Source organism: Dama dama, chromosome 4 (genome assembly GCF_033118175.1).
Source record: "Dama dama isolate Ldn47 chromosome 4, ASM3311817v1, whole genome shotgun sequence".
Classification (NCBI taxonomy): domain Eukaryota; kingdom Metazoa; phylum Chordata; class Mammalia; order Artiodactyla; family Cervidae; genus Dama; species Dama dama.
Window position 1 is genome coordinate 55345145 of NC_083684.1, and position 19152 is coordinate 55364296.

Sequence of the window (19152 nt, forward strand, 5' to 3'; positions counted from 1 at the left end):
GAACACATGTAAATCCATGGCTGATTCATGTCAATGTATGGCAAAAACCACTACAATATTGTAATTAGCCTCCTACTAAAAAAAAAAAAAAAGACATGGAGAAAGCTCGAGTTTTGAGTGTTCCTGTCAGACCACACCCGGAGGCATGACCTCGTGGGAGGTGCCCGTTCCACAGAGAAAGTGTTTTGGCCAATGAGCAGGTGATACGTAACAGGGCATCACTTGATGTATAAGGTTACTTTCCCTTTCACTTGTTTGATGACCAAAATGTTGGATCGTAAAAATTCTTTTTAAAAACTACTTTTAAAAAATGATCAGATGCTCTGGGAAACTATATCAGACCCTTTGGAAACAGAAGTGGCAGTGAGGAATGATAAGAAAGCTTAGGGTTCTGACCCGGGGTGAGGTGAGGGACCATAAGATGCCAAAGGACCGTCAGGGTTAAACTGTCACTTAGAGAAAGGACGCTCTCCAGACCCAGCCTAGGGGCAGGATATTCAGAGAAGAGCTCCATGTAGGACTTCTTAGAGTCTTGGAATCAAGGCCTTGGTGTGGGAGATCTCTGGGTTGAGTGTGTGTTTGTGTGTGAATATATATCCATATATGTCCATCTGTGTGTATGTATGTAGGTATGTGCCTACATACGTGTGTGTAGACAGTAATGTGTGTGTCTGTGTATTTGTGTGACTATATCTATTTGTACGTGTGTCTGTGTTTCTATGTGTTTTGCATCTGTTTGTAAAGGGAGTCAGCGACACGCAGCACAAGTCTCCTGGCACACAGGAGTCCCCTTTGGGAAGAGGAGCGGGTGGAGAAAGGGTCCAGGAAAGCAGCTGCAGAAGGAGACTGGAATTCTTTGGGGCTAGAAAGGCAGAGTTTGAGCAGGAGTGGGGGATGTCAGGACCCCGGAGGAGACAAGTCTCGAGCTGAGGGCACAGGCGATTCAAAACAGGAAGGACATGAGGAGTGGGGGTAGGGGCCAGAATAGGGTTCCTGGACTCCAACCCTGGGGAGGTGAGGGAAGGGCTTGGGGTAGGGCCTAGAATGTAGGACAGGAGGGCAGGGTTTCCAGGTTCCAGCTGGGACCAGGCTGAGAAGGCAGGGCTGCTCTCAGAGGGCGTCTGGTTGGGGCCGCCAGCGTCTGGGGAAGCCCTGCAGGAAAATGAGTGTCCACGTGGGGGCGCCAAACGTTCTTCCATGGAGTTTGCAAGAGGGTGAAATGTGTGAGTGGGTGAATCTAACTGAGGCCACACGGAGGCTGAAAAGGATCCAGGCCCCAGGGAGCGGAGGGTATAGTGGGCAGAAGAATCCAGAATCCAAGGAGTGGGAAGGGGAGGAAATGGGGGATGGGGCAGGCCTAGGAGTGTGGGGGGCCCAGAATGATCCTGACGAGGGACGAGTTTAGGGGGCAGGGGATGAAGAGGAAGTTGCTGTCCTGGGGGAGGGGAGGGGAAATCGGGGTGAGGAGTGACTCTGCAGAGATGGGATTACTTGTGTAGTTTCTGCCTTTCAGGCAAAAAGAGGCCTCAGGCGCATCCAGCCTTTGGAACCGCCAGCCTCCCTTGGGAAGCTCAGAGCTTGTTGGAGTCCGCACCATCCACTCGCTTCCCTCCTGGGGGCGGGCCTTCCACTGGGAGGGATCCGCTGGGGCGCAGAGCTTCTCCTGCCCTCTGTTCTGACCCTCGTCTATCCCTTGAAGACTGGCTCCCGGGCCCTGTGCACCCGCTGCTCCTCTCAAGGCCGCCCTGGCGCCTCTGGTCACTTTGCTCACATGGGGAACCTGCCTCCCAAGCTCCCAAGTCCACGCTGTTCAAGCAGTCTTAGCCCGGGTTGGAAAAGCATTTCCAGACCCAGGGCATTTCAGAAGGGAGTGAGTTTATTAAAAACAAAGAGCAGAGAGTGGGCACTGCGAGCGCAGCTCGCTGACAACTGCTGACAGACCAGGGAGAGTCCACAGTGTTCATGAGTTAATAGCCAACTTTTGTAGCCTTTAAACGAAGAAAATTCCTGCTGGGAGGGTGGCATTAAGTGATTGGTTGGGACGCTATAGGGTGTTTACTGGAGTGGGCATCTTTGCCTAATTGGGAGTCAGGCGGCTTTTAAGTTACTATTAGGGGGCTTTTGGCAACAGAAAGTGGGACAGTCAGCTTTCGAGGTGACCTTGGTTCTGGGCTCTGCTTCTGTGGCCTTGGTGCAAGACCTCACACCTGTGGCCTGGGGCAGGATTCTGTGTTCCCCCCTCTTCTTATTAATGGGCCACATCTTTGGCCCCTTTACACCTGCTCATGTCTAACAACCTGCCTATCCTCTCTTGGGACATGGGGACCCAAGTCATTGGGGAAAGGGGCAGAAACCACTCTGGCTTCTTCCTGCTGGACAGGAGGGTCGTGGGGTCCTGGGTCCCAATGCCCACACTCTGTCAGGGTGCATTTTTGGAGGGAGATGAGAGTCTATGGAATGAGAAAACCGCCTGTTCTGGCGTAGTCCGTGTGTCAACCAGCTGGTATCCTTGTTGCATGAGCATCTGGAGATTTCATTTGTATTCTAGAAGAAACAAAGTTAACAAGAAGGTTAGAGATACATGGTCTGGAGATTAATAGAAGTAGAAAAGCTGCCAAGGGGCCTAAAAGAGGGGCTAGTCAGGAGATCTAGGGCCAGACACTGGTCTGCGATGTTGGTGCTTCTCTAGATATGAGAAGATGCAAGAATTGGGGTTCATGGAAATCTTTACTTGAAAATGCCTAACTATCTGAAGGCTTGTCCTGCCAGTTTTTGTTAGAGCACAGAACGCCTCATTCGTGATTTCTACCCTGAATTCCTTTCTGTGGGTGTAGAAGGTCAGCAGCTGTAGTGGCTCCTGATTTCATCTTTGTAGAGGCAGATGGCAAGTGCCAGTTTCCAGTCGCAGACTCCGATCATGGCCATAGATTTCACCATGGTTTCAGGGGCGTATTGTGATCATTTTGTCCCATGATGTTAGGAATGCTCGTTCCCAGGTCCAGTGAAGATATATTAGGAATGCTCATTCCCAGGTCTAGCGAAGATGTTTTGATTGTCCACTCAATGTGCTGTTACTGGACTAGGCTACGAAAGTAGCAAAAGTCCTGGATCATATCTGCCTTACTAGTAGTCTCTTATAGTTCATGAAAATATTCCGTCTTTTTGTTTCTTCTCATATCTAGAGTTACATTATGATAATCATTGATCTCATGGAACTATATATCATCATTTCATTAGAGACTCAGTCACACAATTGGTAATGTAAGAGACAACAATTCTGTAAAATAGGCAATATAGAAAGCAATATAGCTAGCAGTAATAGTAACGTCACAAGTAAGAATTTAAGAACTTTTATTAGGTGTAGCCCAGTATTTACCTTGTTATCTGACTTAGTTTGTTGAGTGACTGTAATCTGGTGTTAATCTTCTGGTTGTAGATCATGGAGCATCTGATCTTTATCCAAAGACTGATTATGAAGTTAGTCTTCAGAAACAAACTTAGAATGTCCTCTTATTAACTTAATTAAATTTTATAACAACAAATAATTATCTCAGAAGTGAATCTTAGTAAACACTAACCTTAATTAACAAAACTAGGATTTAATATTCAGTGAGACAAATTTTTTTCTACCATTACCCTAATTTTTGTTAAACACAGCCAAGACTAATTTTTTTTTGATATGTTTGCCCATTGACTATAGATGTCATAGGTCTGTCATCAGTTTTTATTGAGGTGGATTTTTTTCTTCTAGAGGTCCCCACTATACTTTGAGATTTCTTTCAGACAGTCTTTTTATTTACCTGATAAGGTTGTTCCAGATGTCTGGCTCTAGGTGAGTGATCACACCATCGTGGTTATCTGAGTCATGAAGATCTTTTTTGTACAGTTCTTCTGTGTATTGTTGCCACCTCTTCTTAATATCGTCTGCATCTGTTAGGTCCATACCATTTCTGTCCTTTATTGTGCCCATCTTTGCATGACATGTTCCCTTGGTATCTCTAATTTTCTTGAAGAGATCTCTATTCTTTCCCATTCTATTGTTTTTCCTCTATTTCTTTGCACTGATCCCTGAAGAAGGCTTTCTTATCTCACCTTGCTATTTTTCGGAACTCTGCATTCAAGTGGGTATATCTTCATGACCCAGATAACCATGATGCTGTGATCACTCACCTAGAGCCAGACATCTTGGAATGCGAAGTCAAGTGGGCCTTAGGAAGCATCACTACAAACAAAGCTAGTGGAGGTGGTAGAATTCCAGTTAAGCTATTTCAAATCCTAAAAGATGATGCTGTGAAAGTGCTCTACTCAATATGCCAGCAAATTTCGAAACCCCAGCAGTAACCATAGGACTGGAAAAGGTCAATTTTCATTCCAATTCCAAAGAAAGGCAATGCCAAAGGATGTTCAAACTAGCGCACCGTTGCACTCATCTCAATCGCTAGCAAAGTCATGATCAAAATTCTCCAAGCCAGGCTTCAACAGTCCGTGAACCAAGAACTTCCATATGTTGAAGCTGGATTTCGAAAAGGCGGAGGAACCAGAGATCAAATTGCAAACATCCGTTGAATCATTGAAAAAGTAGAGAATTCCAGAAAGACATCTACTTCTGCTTTATTGGTTATGCCAAAGCCTTTGACTATGTGGATCACAGCAAACTGTGGAAAATTCTTAAAGAGATGGGCATATCAGACCACCTTACCCGCCTCCTGAGAAATCTGTATGCAGGTCAAGAAGCAGCAGTTAGAACCAGACATGGAACAACAGACTGGTTCCAACTTGGGAAAGGAGCCTGGCATGCTGTAGTCCATGGGGTTGCAAAGAGTCAGACACGATTGAACAACTGAACTGAACTGATTAACTTAATAGGGAATATTTCCCAGTTTACATGAGCCTGGAATTCATTTAGTTTAATTTTTCTTGAATTCAGAATCACTTGATTTATAAGCGCTTACTTTTGTGCTGTGTCTGACTCTTCGCAACCCCATGGACAGTAGCCCACCAGGCTCCTCTGTCCATGGAATTCTCCAGGCAAGAATACTGGAGTGGGTAGCCATTCCCGTCTCCAGGGGATCTTCCCGACCCAGGGACTGAACTTGGGTCTCCTGCATTATGGGCAGATTCTTTACCGTCTGAGCCACCAGAGAAGCCCTACTTTTCTTCAGGCCAATTAAATAGAGCTCATTGACAAATTAACCTCGACTATATTCTCCATATCAAAGACACACACTGAGGCATGCATATATCTGGACAGACAGAGATCTCATAGTTTTCCACTTGAGATTTAAAATGTCTCTTTGCCTCTTTTTTCCCTTTGGCCTGAAGTTCTATGAATTTGCTCTCAGCTGGAGTCTCAGGCAGAGTGGGCTGTGTATCTCAAGGACATGAAAAGAGTTAACTTCAGTTTTTTCCCTAGGAATGTTTTTGCTTCTCAGGCAGGGTCAGAACTCCAAAAAAAAAAAGTATCTTAACAAGCCAACTTTTTCCTAATTGCATGGTGCAAAAAGAAATAGTTTTGCAATTTCAAAAAGATTTCATTTTAACGAGTTTTTCCGGATTCTAAAGAATATCATGGCTATATTGTCTTTTTCCTTTCTGTGGTCATAGGCTTGTAGCTTAAATTTTTAAAGAGGAGAGTGTTCAAATTCACATTGGCTCTGGTCACAGGTGCGGATTGACTGATAAGGTTTTGTCCCAGCAGGGATTGTTCCCCTGGGATGGCCGGGTCTTGGTTTGATCAGAAGAATCTGAAGGAGTAAGGGAACTTGTAAGAATAGGGGAAGCTTGGTTCTGTTCCCACTTCCTTCTCTCCCACCCCACTGCCCCAAGAGACAGGAGGAGTTAGAAGGGGATCCTTTAGAATTTTAGGAGAGTTTTTTCCAGGCTTTTGATTATAGGACAAAGTCCTGGCCCAGGATATCTGGTGGAGGGAGAGACAGAGGGGAACGAGGGGATAGGGCAGCAACAGAAAGACACATGTGGCATGAGTCTCTTAGATCTGGCACCTGACTGAGTGCCATAAAGGTTTGAGCATAAGGAACAGCAAAAGAGATCAAATTGGAGGCTTGTGTTGTAATTGAGTGGGCCATTAGGAAGCCATTTTTCTTGGTTTCTCAATTTGTACTGGCTCCAAGTTTTGTTGCAAAAGAAAGTGACCCTTTTCTTTTTAAGATTTTCAGGATCAAATTTTTTTTCCAGTTCTTGAGAATACAGCCTAGAGGTGAGTCTGAGGGAGGGTCTCAAGACAAACCTGAGTCCATTTTGAGAATGGGGGTGCCGAGACTTCACTGGCCACAGAAGGCATTCCAACTGTCCCAATGAACCCTCTGTGCGCGACGAGGCGCCGTGTGGCTAATGGCACAAATGGCCAACCGTCCCAACAATTGCATCCGACAGTGAGAGATCACCTCCGAATGTGGGACAGAGCGTGGCACAAACCACGTGGCTACGCACAAGCCTGGGCCCAAACCGTGTGAAAACGCACCTGGCGACTAGGGCCGGAGGGACAGAAAAGAGTTTTCCGGAACCAGCAGTGACGCACCTTCTGATGATTCTCTGAAACGTGGAAGGCATTCTTTGGAATGATTCAGAGGCTGCTCCTAGGCCCCCGTAAGTTAAATCATGACAGCGGGGGGAAAGTGAAAGAGAGAAGACAAGCTGAGGAATCTGCTGTTCAATCCTGCTGGGAGGTGGTGGCCTGGGGAATGGGCTCAATGTTTTCCTTGAACCAATGTGGCACGTACAGTGCACAGAAGTTGTCTTAGGGGCAGAAGCTCTGATAGCCTGATCTGTTCCGTGACTCCCCATATTCTGCCTTGGGTGTCTTCTAGCGGCAGGCACCCTAGTGGCTTTTAAATGCCTGACCCATGCCAACACAATGTTGATTTCCCTAGTCCTCGGTTGGAAAGGAGTCAAAAAGAAAACCCCTCACCCATTTGGGTGGCAACTACTGGGGCACAGTGAGCAGTGGGCCTTTGGGACACACCAGAGGGTAACCCTGGCCGGAGTTCCTCGGTTGCTTCCACAGCCACTCGCCTGTTCGCAGAGGGCCCAAGGAAAAAGAAAAGAGGAGAGGAGACTGGGGGAGAGCCCCCGAGAGCAATCCCCACATAGGCCACCAAATGTTGAGGCGGTGTGAGCCTGGGTTGGGAAAGAATTTACAGACACAGAGCACTTTGGAAGGGACTGAGTTTCTTAAGAACAAAGAGCAGAGATAGAGTGGGCACTGCGATCATAGCTGGCTGTCAACTCCTGACAGTCAGGAGAGCTGACAGTGTTCATGAGTTAACAGCCAACTTGTATATCCTCAAGACTTAAAAATTCCTGCTAGAAGGTTGGCATTAGGTGACTGGTTGGGATGCTATGGGGTGTTTACTGGAGTGGGCACCTTTGCTTAATTGGGAGTCAGGAGGGTTGTTGGTGATTGTCAGGGGCTTTTGACCAGGCTACAAGGGGCTCAGTCCGCTTTAGTGTTGACCTTGGTTCTGCACTCTGCTTCTGCGGCCTTGGTGCAAGACCTCACACACGTGGCCTGGAGCAGGAGTCAACAAGTTCCTCTTTTTAAATATTTATTTATGCATTTGGCTGTGGTGGGTCTTAGTTGTGGCACACAGGCTCTAAAGATCGCAGGCTCAGTAGTTGCAGCACACAAGCTTAGTTGCTCCAGCCTCTGGGATCTTAGTTCCTCGACCAGGGATGGAACCCACGTCCCCTGCATTGCAAGGCTGATCCTCAACCACTGGACCACCAAGGAAGTCCCACAAAGGAAGTTCTTGATGGACCTCGGAGTGTCCCGTTAATGCCTAATCTCAGTGTTAATTCTGAACGGCGTCTTACCACAGAGAGGGCTGAGAGCCTTTTCTGCCTGCTGTTCCACTCCCCACTGGAATCACCTGGATAATTGCCAGCAGTCGTCCTTAGTCAGGGATTTCCCAGGTGGTGGAGTGGTGAAGAGTCCACCTGCCAATGGAAGGAAACTCAAGAGAAGTGGTTTCGATCCTGGATCAAGAAGCTCCCCTAGAGGAGGGAATGGCCGCCCACTCCAGTTTCCTTGCCTGGGAAATCCCGTGGACAGAGGATCCTGATGGGCCAAGTCCATGGGGTCACATGGACAGAGGAGCCTGGCAGGCTACTTTGTGTCAGACACACACTCACACACTCTCTGCCTGTCTCTGTCTCTTTGTCTCTGTGTGTGTGTCTCACTGTATCTCTCTCTGTCTCTATCTCTCTCTGTCTCTTTGTCTCTGTGTGTGTGTCTCACTGTATCTCTCTCTGTCTCTGTCTCACTGTCTCTCTCTCTCCCCCTGTCTCTCTCTCCTTCTGTCTTTCTCTTCTAATCTGAGTAGGGGGAGGATTGTGCCCAGGAAAACATTCGCTTCTCATTGGAGACGCAGCAGATGCTCCCTGCAGACGCAGACGGTGTCTCTGATGCTGCAGCTGGTGTGGTGATGGCGTCTCTGTGGGCAGAGCGGGTCTCAGGACCCTGTCCCTGTAACTATAGACTCAGGAGTCCCTGGTCCATCCTGCGTAACTCTTACCTGCACAGAACTCTGGAGCAAAGAGCAGTCAGGGGAGTGCTTCTTTATGCTCCATCTCTGAGCGAAAAGCAGAGGGGGTCTCCAAGAGGAGAGAACCCTGGAGCTGTGTTTGTGCACTGACATTGTTCAGGACACGTGCTGACCCTGCCAGCTGACCACACCCTGGCACCGGCTGGATGGAGGGGTGACTGGGCAGCAGAGAGTGGGTTTTCCAGTGGGGCTTTACTGAGCAAAAATTCAAGTGAGGTGTTTTTTGGCTAACATTTTATGGGATTTATTTTATGGGATTATTATAACATTTTATGGGATAACATTTTATGGGTTTTATGGGATTTATTGAAGGTACCAATATAAAACCTAGCTTCCTGAAGTCCCTGGGAATCTGCAGGTAATTATAATTCAGAGGAGAGCTCAGAACGAATGAATGTCCATATTTCCTCTGTCTGTCGTGGGAGATGCTGGGGAGGAGACGGCGGGGAGGCGCCCTGTGTGCAGACGCTGAGGGGGGAGCATCCGTGAGTGGTAAGGAGAGCAGAGCTCGCCCTCACATGGCTCTCAGTGTGTTAGGAAGACAGGGGACAGAGGGGTAACAAACAAAACAAAGTGTGAATTTTGTTTTGAGAGGAGCAGAGCGGCTTGGTCATGCTGATTGAGGATGACCAGCGGGCAGGTGAAGCCCGCTGGGCTGGAGCTGGGGAAGGAGGGAGGAGAGTGCAGTGTGGGAGGGGGGTTCCAGGAGGAGGGAGAATGTGAATCGCTGTGATGAAGCCAAAACGTGTTTCTTGCTTTTTCAAGGGAAATTAATTCAGCCGGATCTAGAGAGGAAGGGAAGCCAGGATGGAAGTGAGCTGCTGAAAGTCTTAGGTGCCTGACAGAAGCTTGCCCTCCCCCATGTCCCTACCAGTGGTAAGTGATGAAACACTTTTTTTTGAAAGAGGAATAAAGCTCTTGGTTTCACTGATCTATTTTAATTTTTCTGTTCTTTATTTCATTTTTAATATTCCTTTCTTTCTGCTAACTTTAGGCCCAGTTTCTTCTCTTATTATCGTTCCTTGAAGAATAAAATTAGCTTGTTAAGTATAAAGTTAACCTGTTAACAAGTTAGCTTGTTAACTGAGATCTTTCCTTTATAGGAAATGTTCTTTATTTTAAATTTTAGGGGAAAAACCTCCAAACTTCTCATTATCAGTAAATAGAGATAAAGCATGTAATACAGGGCTAAAATAATAGCCAGAGAACCTTAATTTGTCTAGAAATAAATAACAGTAAAATGCTGTTTTCTTTCTGGGTTTTTTTCCCCAAAACTAATTAATTCACCTTGAAAAACATTTTGTATTCTAATTTGTATTTATGTTGAAATTCTATATAAGAAAGATCTTGTTGTTGTTGAAAAATAAAAAAAACAAGTTTAATATGTAGCCAGTTTTTACTGTAGTAGTCAGTTCTGTCAGGTATATTCTTATTGTTATGCTATAGAGCAGCAGTCCCCAACATTTTTGGGACTGGTTTTGTGGAAGACAGTTTCTCCAGGGACTGGGGAGCAGGATGATTTCTGGATGATTCAAGTGCATTCACAACAACTGGAAAAACTGTGCTCATGGGCATTTAATATTCAACCATTAATAGTCACTTAATTTTTACCATGCTGAGGGTTTTCTTTTTCTTTCTGTTCATGATTCCTTTTGCTGAGCAAATGCTTTTAAAGTCAATGATAACCCTATATGCAAAACAGAAAAAGAGACACAGATGTACAGAACAGACTCTTGGACTCTGTGGGAGAAGGTGAGGGTGGGATGTTTGGAGAGATCAGCATCGAAACATGTATATTATCTAGGGTGAAACAGATCACCAGCCCAGGTTGGATGCATGAGACAAGTGCTCGGGCCTGGTGCACTGGGAAAATCCAGAAGGATCGGGTAGAGAGGGAGGTGGGAGGGGGAATCGGGATGGGGAATACATGTAAATCCATGGCTGATTCATGTCAACATATGACAGGGACCACTACAATATTGTGAAGTGATTGGCCTCCAACTAATGAAAATAAATGGAAAAAAAAAAAAAAGTCAATGAGGTCTTTCATTTGTTTTGTTTTGTTTTGCATTACTCTAAGAGGTAGACCAAAAAATGTTGTGATTTATGTCAAAGCATATTATACCTATATTTTTCTCAAGAGATTTAGATTACTGGCCATCTAGTTAGCTCTTTAATCAATGCGGAGTTTCTTTTTCTCTCTGGGAGTGTCCTAATTTCATTCACTTTTTACTTGAGAAACCTCCCTGCTGTTCTGGTACTGGCTGTTAACAATCGACATTGCCAGCATCACTGTAGGAGGGTTCCCTTCTCTCCACAACCTCCCCAACATTTGTTGGTTTTAGACCTTTTGCTGAAGTCCATTCTAACCTGTGTGAGGTGATACCTCATTGTAATTTTGATTTGCATTTCTCTAAGAATTCACATAGTTCATCAGGCACTCTGTCTATGGACGGAGGTTCATGACATTGAACAGGAGGCAGGGATCAAGACCATCCCCAAGGGAAACAAATGCAAAAAGGCAAAATGGTTGTCTGAGGACTCCTTACAAATAGCTGTGAAAAGAAGAGAAGCAAAAAGCAAAGGAGAAATGGAAAGATATTTCCATTTGAATGCAGAGTTCCAAAGAACAGCAAGGAGAGATAAGAAAGCTTTCCTCAGACAGCAATGAAAATAAATGGAGGAAAACAACAGAATGGGAAACACTAGAGATCACTTCAAGAAAATTAGAGATACCAAGGGAACATTTCATGCAAAGATGGGTTCGATAAAGGACAGAAATGGTATGGACCTAACAGAAGCAAAAGCTATTAAGAAGAGGTGGCAAGAATACACAGAAGAACTGTACAAAAAGATCTTCATGACCCAGATAATCACGATGGTGTGATCACTCACCTAGAGCCAGACATCCTGGAATGTGAAGTCAGGTGGGCCTTAGAAAGCATCACTACCAACAAAGCTAGTGGAGGTGATGGAATTCCAGTTGAGCTCTTTCAAATGCTGAATGATGGTGCTGTGAAAGTGCTCTACTCAATATGCCAGCAAATTTGGAAAACTCAGCAGTGGGCACAGGACTGGAAAAAGTCAGTTTTCATTCCAGTCTCAAAGAAAGGCAATCCCAAAGAATGCTCAAACTACCGCACAATTGCACTCATCTCACATGCTAGTAAAGTAATGCTCAAAATTCTCCAAGCCAGGCTTCAGCAATACATGAACCATGAACTTCCAGATATTCAAGCTGGTTGTAGAAAATGCAGAGGAACCAGAGACCAAATTGCCAACATCTGCTGGATCATCAAAAAAGCAAGAGAGTTCCAGAAAAACATCTATATCTGCTCTATTGACTATGCCAAAGCCTTTGACTGTATGGGTCACAATAAACTGTGGAAAATTCTGAAAGAGATGGGAATACCAGACCACCTGACCCACCTCTTGAGAAACCTATATGCAGGTCTGGAAGCAACAGTTAGAAGTGGACATGGAACAACAGACTGGTTCCAAACAGGAAAAGGAGTACCTCAAGGCTGTATATTGTCACCCTGCTTATTGAACATATATGCATAGTACATCATGAGAAATGCTGGGTTGGAAGAAGCACAAGCTGGAATCAAGATTGCCGGGAGAAATATCAATAACCTCAGTTATGCAGATGACACTACCCTTATGGCAGAAAGTGAAGAGGAACTAAAAAGCCTCTTGATGAAAGAGAAAGAGGAGGGTGAAAAAGTTGGCTTAAAGCTCAACATTCAGAAAACTAATAACATGGCATCTGGTCCCATCACTTCATGGGAAATAGATGCAGAAACAGTGGAAGCAGTGTCAGACTTATTTATTGTTGCTCCAAAATCACTCCTCTGAGCTCCACTGGAATACTTCCTGATTAGGATGTGATTTGGTTTCAGAAATTGCTTTCTCAAACCACCCAGTGCCACTACAGCCTCTCTGAATATTCGGCTACTGAGCAGGATTTTCTCCAAACCTGTCTGGTCTCAAGTCCACAATGTGAGCTAGTGGACCTCCACTCCCCTTCCCGTTTCTCTGAACCAGATGTGCACTCCAGCCGCCTGGCCTCCACCCCAGACAGAAGGATCCTGTCGACTCACACCCCCGCCCCTGCGCTTTCTCCTGCTGGAGACCCGCTCCCAGGCTAGGGCCCACGGTAGAGACCCTGGGCTGGACATCAGGCAGATCCCGCCAAAGAAACAGACCATCCACTGCACCGCATGTACTTATATCTTTATTTTAGTCCGGTATCAGATTTCGATTTTTTTTGTTTCTTCTTCGCGTTGTAGATGGAGGTCACCACGGGTCGGGGGAGTGGGGCATGGACAGGGTGTTTGGGGATGTGAGGAGAAGGAGTCTCATGGGTTGGATTCAGAAATCAGAACGTGAAGCGGAGAACGTGGCGATGTAACCATCTGCAGCCCTTCACGTGGAGCATTCGTGAGGCACGAGGCTTCCCATTTCAAAGAAAACTAAAGATTCAGCAAACTTACAAGATATTGCTTTGGAGGGAAAAGAAGGCTCACACGTCAGGCAAATCCCAGTGCACAGATCTGTATCCCAGGTGCACGAAGGAGGGCACCTTCCAAGGCCCGAACCTGGGCTCTTGTCTACCACTCAGAAATGAAGTGTCCCAGGAGACACACGTGCCGACAAAGCAGCAGATCTTCTTGGGAGAGGGCACCCGGGTGCAGAGCCGTAGGGGAAGGGAACCCAGGAGAACAGCTCTGTCACACAGCCTGCAGTCTCGGGTTTTATGGTGATGGCATTAGTTTCCGGGTTGTCTTTAGCCGATCATTCTGATTCAGAGTCCTTCCGGTGGTGCAGGCCTTCTTCAGCCCAGATGGATGCCAGAGAGAAGGATTCTGGGAGGTGGTCGGACATGTGGCGTCTGCTTTGGACCTTTCCCAAACTCTTCCTGTTGGTGGAGGCTCATTAGTCCCGTGTTCCTTGCCAGCACCTCCTGTTGTAAAACAACTCATGGCAATGGTTACTAGGTGCCTGGCCAGGGTGGGATCAGTGCGCTTCCCCTAACACCCTGATCACCTGCACCATCTCCACTTAGCTGCAGAGGAAAGACTCAGCAGGCAGCTGAGAAAAGCTGACCGTTCCTGGTTAGAACAAGGTGAGCAGTCTTTGCCAGAAGACCGCCAGGGTCCCACTGACCAGGCTTTGTCTGAAGGACACTGTAGCCCTGAACGGCTTCCGCCAGAAGGACACTGTAGCAGTTGAATATACTCTGTGAAACGTTCCAAAGAAGAAGAGAACGACAAACAAGAGGCACAGGAAGAATATGAGCAAGCTATGCCTGCTGCGCTGCGAAGAAACAGCAACTTGAGAGGCAAAAAAGGAGAGAGGAGAGGCTCCAAGGCTCTCCAAAAAAAGAAAATGCAAGTGCTCAAAATGTGGAGCCAAAACACTCACAGTGGCCAGACAAATTCGAAATCACAAATGGAGTATTTTCTAAGAAAATACAGGAGAAGAATTAACGGGAAAAATTTACGGTACAAATATCTATTTGCCTTTGAGTCCTTTTGTATAGGGACTGTCCGTCCTAACATGTAACTAGATTTGTCAGCATAAACTGGCCTGTGAAGGGATAGAATAGGGGGGAAAAAAAAGGGAAAAAATGTGTAGAAGTCGTACCGTTTTCAAATAGTTTCAATTCTCGTTCAGAGTTCAGTTGATCGGTTTCCTGGAGATGCGACAAGGACGTCAAGGATCATTCAACAAAACCTTTCCAAGTCGCTTCAAACGTCGTTTAAACCAGATTTCTACCTATTGCTTCATCAGGTTCTTTCTGAAAGCAATACGACATCTTGGGTGCGATGGAAACGAGAAACCAGGTTCTCGTGGCACCAGCAATCTTTCCTGTTAGAAAGCTCAAAATAGATTGCATTGCATGCAGACAAAGCAGTTTAATAAATTCCTTTATCACATTTTGGTACGGTAATTCATTTGGCAGAAAGGGCATCATCTTGCCCTCGAGATAAGCCCACACAATGTGGCTTAGAAGTCGCAGGAGTAGGTCTTGCATGAAGGAAGTCGTTCTCGCTAAGTCGCAACACATAACGGATATCTCGTTTTGCTTTCGGTCAGGCTGTGCCTGCGTCTTAATTCATAGAGGTGCCTCAGTGGCTCTGCAGAGAGGCCAGTGTCCTTACAAAGAGAAGTTGAAAGTCACCTAGTGAGGAGAGGCACCGCGCAGGGTGCAGAGACCCAAGGGGACGCGCCAGGTTTTAAAGAGCTTGTGGCCTCTTGAAGGGGGCGTGTCTAAGGCAAAGCTGAGAGCTGGTTGTTTTCAGAAGAGGCGGCAGGAAGTGGCGAGTGGGGTGGGGCTAAGCCGCCTGCTCAATATCGGTTTTTGAATACCCCGGGTGTGTTTGGAGCTCTGGAGGTGGTCTCTGATAGCCGGGGACCTGGACGGGGAGAAGTTCGGCTAGGTGTGTGAGTATCAAATGCGGAGGTGCTTGTGTCTCCATAGAGCTGAGAAAGCTTGCTAGGGCTAGTGTCGTTGCACCCGAATCCCTGGGCACGTTGTGGCCATCAGAAGCCGTGCAGAGACTCCAGATGGCGGCAGATACTTTCCCAAAGCTGCTTTAGTGCAGGAGTCTCTGAGGGCACTGACGGGCATATGTGTTGACTCTTAAGTTGGAAGGAAAACGTGTAAATGAGCACTGGGTTGCCTCAGAACCCCAGGAAAGGACTAGAAGGTGTGAGATGTCTGTGTCCTTAGCACAGAAAAGGTGCTTGCACTGCATCTCCTTGAAGGCGGATGTCATCCTGTAGCCTCACACGGCTGCCCAGAGAAGTGTGGTGGGTCCGGCTGCTCCACACTCAAAGCAGTAGAGCGGCCAGGTTGGTGCAAAGGAAAGTTTGCTTTGTTTCAGACGCCGGCAGGTCGGGGGGAGGATGGTGGACACCTGTCCAGAGGCTGACTGACCGCTCCCCCACCCAAACCCTTAGTGGCAACCAGTGGGGCCAGAGCTTTTCCAGACAGAAGTGTGAGGGGGCCGCTCTATGCAGAAACAGCCCAGGCAGCTGGTTGAGAGTCACCTTCAGATCAGTCATCAGTGGTCTGACCAACATCATCTTGATTGTTTTCGGGACAGTGAACCTTCAGGTCCAGGGTCGGTTCGATTGCTTGACGAGAGGCCAGACAGGAAGTTCAGGCAAGGCTTTATTGCGGCTCTGGGTGCAGGAGGAAGGGAGCCAAACAAGTGACAGGTTCCCCTGGTTTGCACCCCAGGAGGGTGGGGGGAGGGTGTCAGGGCATGCGGGGGACTGTGGTCCCTGAAGTGGGGCGAGTGCAGGCTGGGTCAGGGGTTGGGCTGGAGGGGTGAGATCGAGGTCTGCCCCCTCCCCACACCCTTGGTGGGGTGTGTGCAGGCATCACAGCCAGGCTCCCGCTTTTGTTCTCCAGCTGGGACGTGGTGATTGGGTTTTTGATCTGCTTTCCTATCTTGTGCATCATTGGCCCCAACTGTTCATGTGGGGTCTTCCTGAAAGAGGGACTGAACTCTTGTCCCCGAAATTGGCGGGTGGACTCCTAAGTACTGGACCGCTGGGGAAAGCCGGTACAATATATACAGAAAGGCCAGATCTGGGCCTCCTGTGGCCCTGGGCCTAAAACGTTCACATCAGGAAGCCTGCGGAAGGTTTCTCTGCCCCTTTCATCCCCCTCACTTCATCCTCTAGGCACCAATTTCTCCTCTGGGCTCCACTGGTATACTTCCTGATTAGGATGTGATTTGGTTTCAGAAATGGCCTTCTCAAACCATGCAGTGCCACCGCAGCCTCTCTGAATATTCAGCTACTGAGCAGAATTGTCTCCAAACCTGTCTGGTCTCAAGTCCACAATGTGAGCCTGCGGACCTCCACTCCCCTTCCCGTTTCTCTGAACCAGATGTGCACTCCAGGCGCCTGGCCTCCACCCCCGACAGAGGGCTCCTGTCGACTCCCACCCCCACCCCTGCGCTTTCTCCTGCTGGAGACCCGCTCCCAGGCTAGGGCCCACGGTAGAGACCCTGGGCTGGACATCAGGCAGATCCCGCCAAAGAAACAGACCATCCACTGCACCGCATGTACTTATATCTTTATTTTAGTCCGGTATCAGGTTTTGATTTTTTTTTTTTTCTTCGTGTTGTAGATGGAGGTCACCACGGGTCAGGGGAGTGGGGCATGGACAGGGTGTTTGGGGATGTGAGGAGAAGGAGTCTCATGGGTTGGATTCAGAAATAAGGACGTGAAGCGGAGAACGTGGCGATGTAACCATCTGCAGCCCTTCACGTGGAGCATTCGTGAGGCACGAGGCTTCCCATTTCAAAGAAAACTAAAGATTCAGCAAACTTACAAGATATTGCTTTGGAGGGAAAAGAAGGCTCACACGTCAGGCAAATCCCAGTGCACAGATCTGTATCCCAGGTGCACGAAGGAGGGCACCTTCCAAGGCCCGAACCTGGGCTCTTGTCTACCACTCAGAAATGAAGTGTCCCAGGAGACACACGTGCCGACAAAGCAGCAGATCTTCTTGGGAGAGGGCACCCGGGTGCAGAGCCGTAGTGGAAGGGAACCCAGGAGAACAGCTCTGTCACACGGCCTGCAGTCTTGGGTTTTATGGTGATGGCATTAGTTTCCGGGTTGTCTTTAGCCGATCATCCTGACTCAGAGTCCTTCCGGTGGTGCAGGCCTTCTTCAGCCCAGATGGATGCCAGAGAGAAGGATTCTGGGAGGTGGTCGGACATGTGGCGTCTCCTTTGGACCTTTCCCAAACTCTTCCTGTTGGTGGAGGCTCATTAGTCCCGTGTTCCTTGCCAGCACCTCCTGTTGTAAAACAACTCATGGCAATGGTTACTAGGTGCCTGGCCAGGGTGGGATCAGTGCGCTTCCCCTAACACCCTGATCACCTGCACCATCTCCACTTAGCTGCAGAGGAAAGACTCAGCAGGCAGCTGAGAAAAGCTGACCGTTCCTGGTTAGAACAAGGTGAGCAGTCTTTGCCAGAAGACCGCCAGGGTCCCACTGACCAGGCTTTGTCTGAAGGACACTGTAGCCCTGAACGGCTTCCGCCAGAAGGACACTGTAGCAGTTGAATATACTCTGTGAAACGTTCCAAAGAAGAAGAGAACGACAAACAAGAGGCACAGGAAGAATATGAGCAAGCTATGCCTGCTGCGCTGCGAAGAAACAGCAACTTGAGAGGCAAAAAAGGAGAGAGGAGAGGCTCCAAGGCTCTCCAAAAAAAGAAAATGCAAGTGCTCAAAATGTGGAGCCAAAACACTCACAGTGGCCAGACAAATTCGAAATCACAAATGGAGTATTTTCTAAGAAAATACAGGAGAAGAATTAACGGGAAAAATTTACGGTACAAATATCTATTTGCCTTTGAGTCCTTTTGTATAGGGACTGTCCGTCCTAACATGTAACTAGATTTGTCAGCATAAACTGGCCTGTGAAGGGATAGAATAGGGGGGAAAAAAAAGGGAAAAAATGTGTAGAAGTCGTACCGTTTTCAAATAGTTTCAATTCTCGTTCAGAGTTCAGTTGATCGGTTTCCTGGAGATGCGACAAGGACGTCAAGGATCATTCAACAAAACCTTTCCAAGTCGCTTCAAACGTCGTTTAAACCAGATTTCTACCTATTGCTTCATCAGGTTCTTTCTGAAAGCAATACGACATCTTGGGTGCGATGGAAACGAGAAACCAGGTTCTCGTGGCACCAGCAATCTTTCCTGTTAGAAAGCTCAAAATAGATTGCATTGCATGCAGACAAAGCAGTTTAATAAATTCCTTTATCACATTTTGGTACGGTAATTCATTTGGCAGAAAGGGCATCATCTTGCCCTCGAGATAAGTCCTCACAATGTGGCTTAGAAGTCGCAGGAGTAGGTCTTGCATGAAGGAAGTCGTTCTCGCTAAGTCGCAACACATAACGGATATCTCGTTTTGCTTTCGGTCAGGCTGTGCCTGCGTCTTAATTCATAGAGGTGCCTCAGTGGCTCTGCAGAGAGGCCAGTGTCCTTACAAAGAGAAGTTGAAAGTCACCTAGTGAGGAGAGGCACCGCGCAGGGTGCAGAGACCCAAGGGGACGCGCCAGGTTTTAAAGAGCTTGTGGCCTCTTGAAGGGGGCGTGTCTAAGGCAGAGCTGAGAGCTGGTTGTTTTCAGAAGAGGCGGCAGGAAGTGGCGAGTGGGGTGGGGCCAAGCCGCCTGCTCAATATAGGTTTTTGAATACCCCGGGTGTGTTTGGAGCTCTGGAGGTGGTCTCTGATAGCCGGGGACCTGGACGGGGAGAAGTTCGGCTAGGTGTGTGAGTATCAAATGCGGAGGTGCTTGTGTCTCCATAGAGCTGAGAAAGCTTGCTAGGGCTAGTGTCGTTGCACCCGAATCCCTGGGCACGTTGTGGCCATCAGAAGCCGTGCAGAGACTCCAGATGGCGGCAGATACTTTCCCAAAGCTGCTTTAGTGCAGGAGTCTCTGAGGGCACTGACGGGCATATGTGTTGACTCTTAAGTTGGAAGGAAAACGTGTAAATGAGCACTGGGTTGCCTCAAAACCCCAGGAAAGGACTAGAAGGTGTGAGATGTC

General features: G+C 47.6%; 1 protein-coding gene across 1 annotated transcript in view; it reads left to right on the plus strand.

Moving 5' to 3' along the window:
• ERICH4 (glutamate rich 4) overlaps positions 1-19152 on the plus strand; it is a 257702-nt gene that overhangs the window by 25277 nt on the left and 213273 nt on the right. Inside the window, exon 3 of the transcript XR_009692406.1 lies at positions 9330-9440. The gene's annotated coding sequence lies outside the window, so the exon portion shown is untranslated. The remainder of the gene's footprint in view (positions 1-9329; positions 9441-19152) is intronic.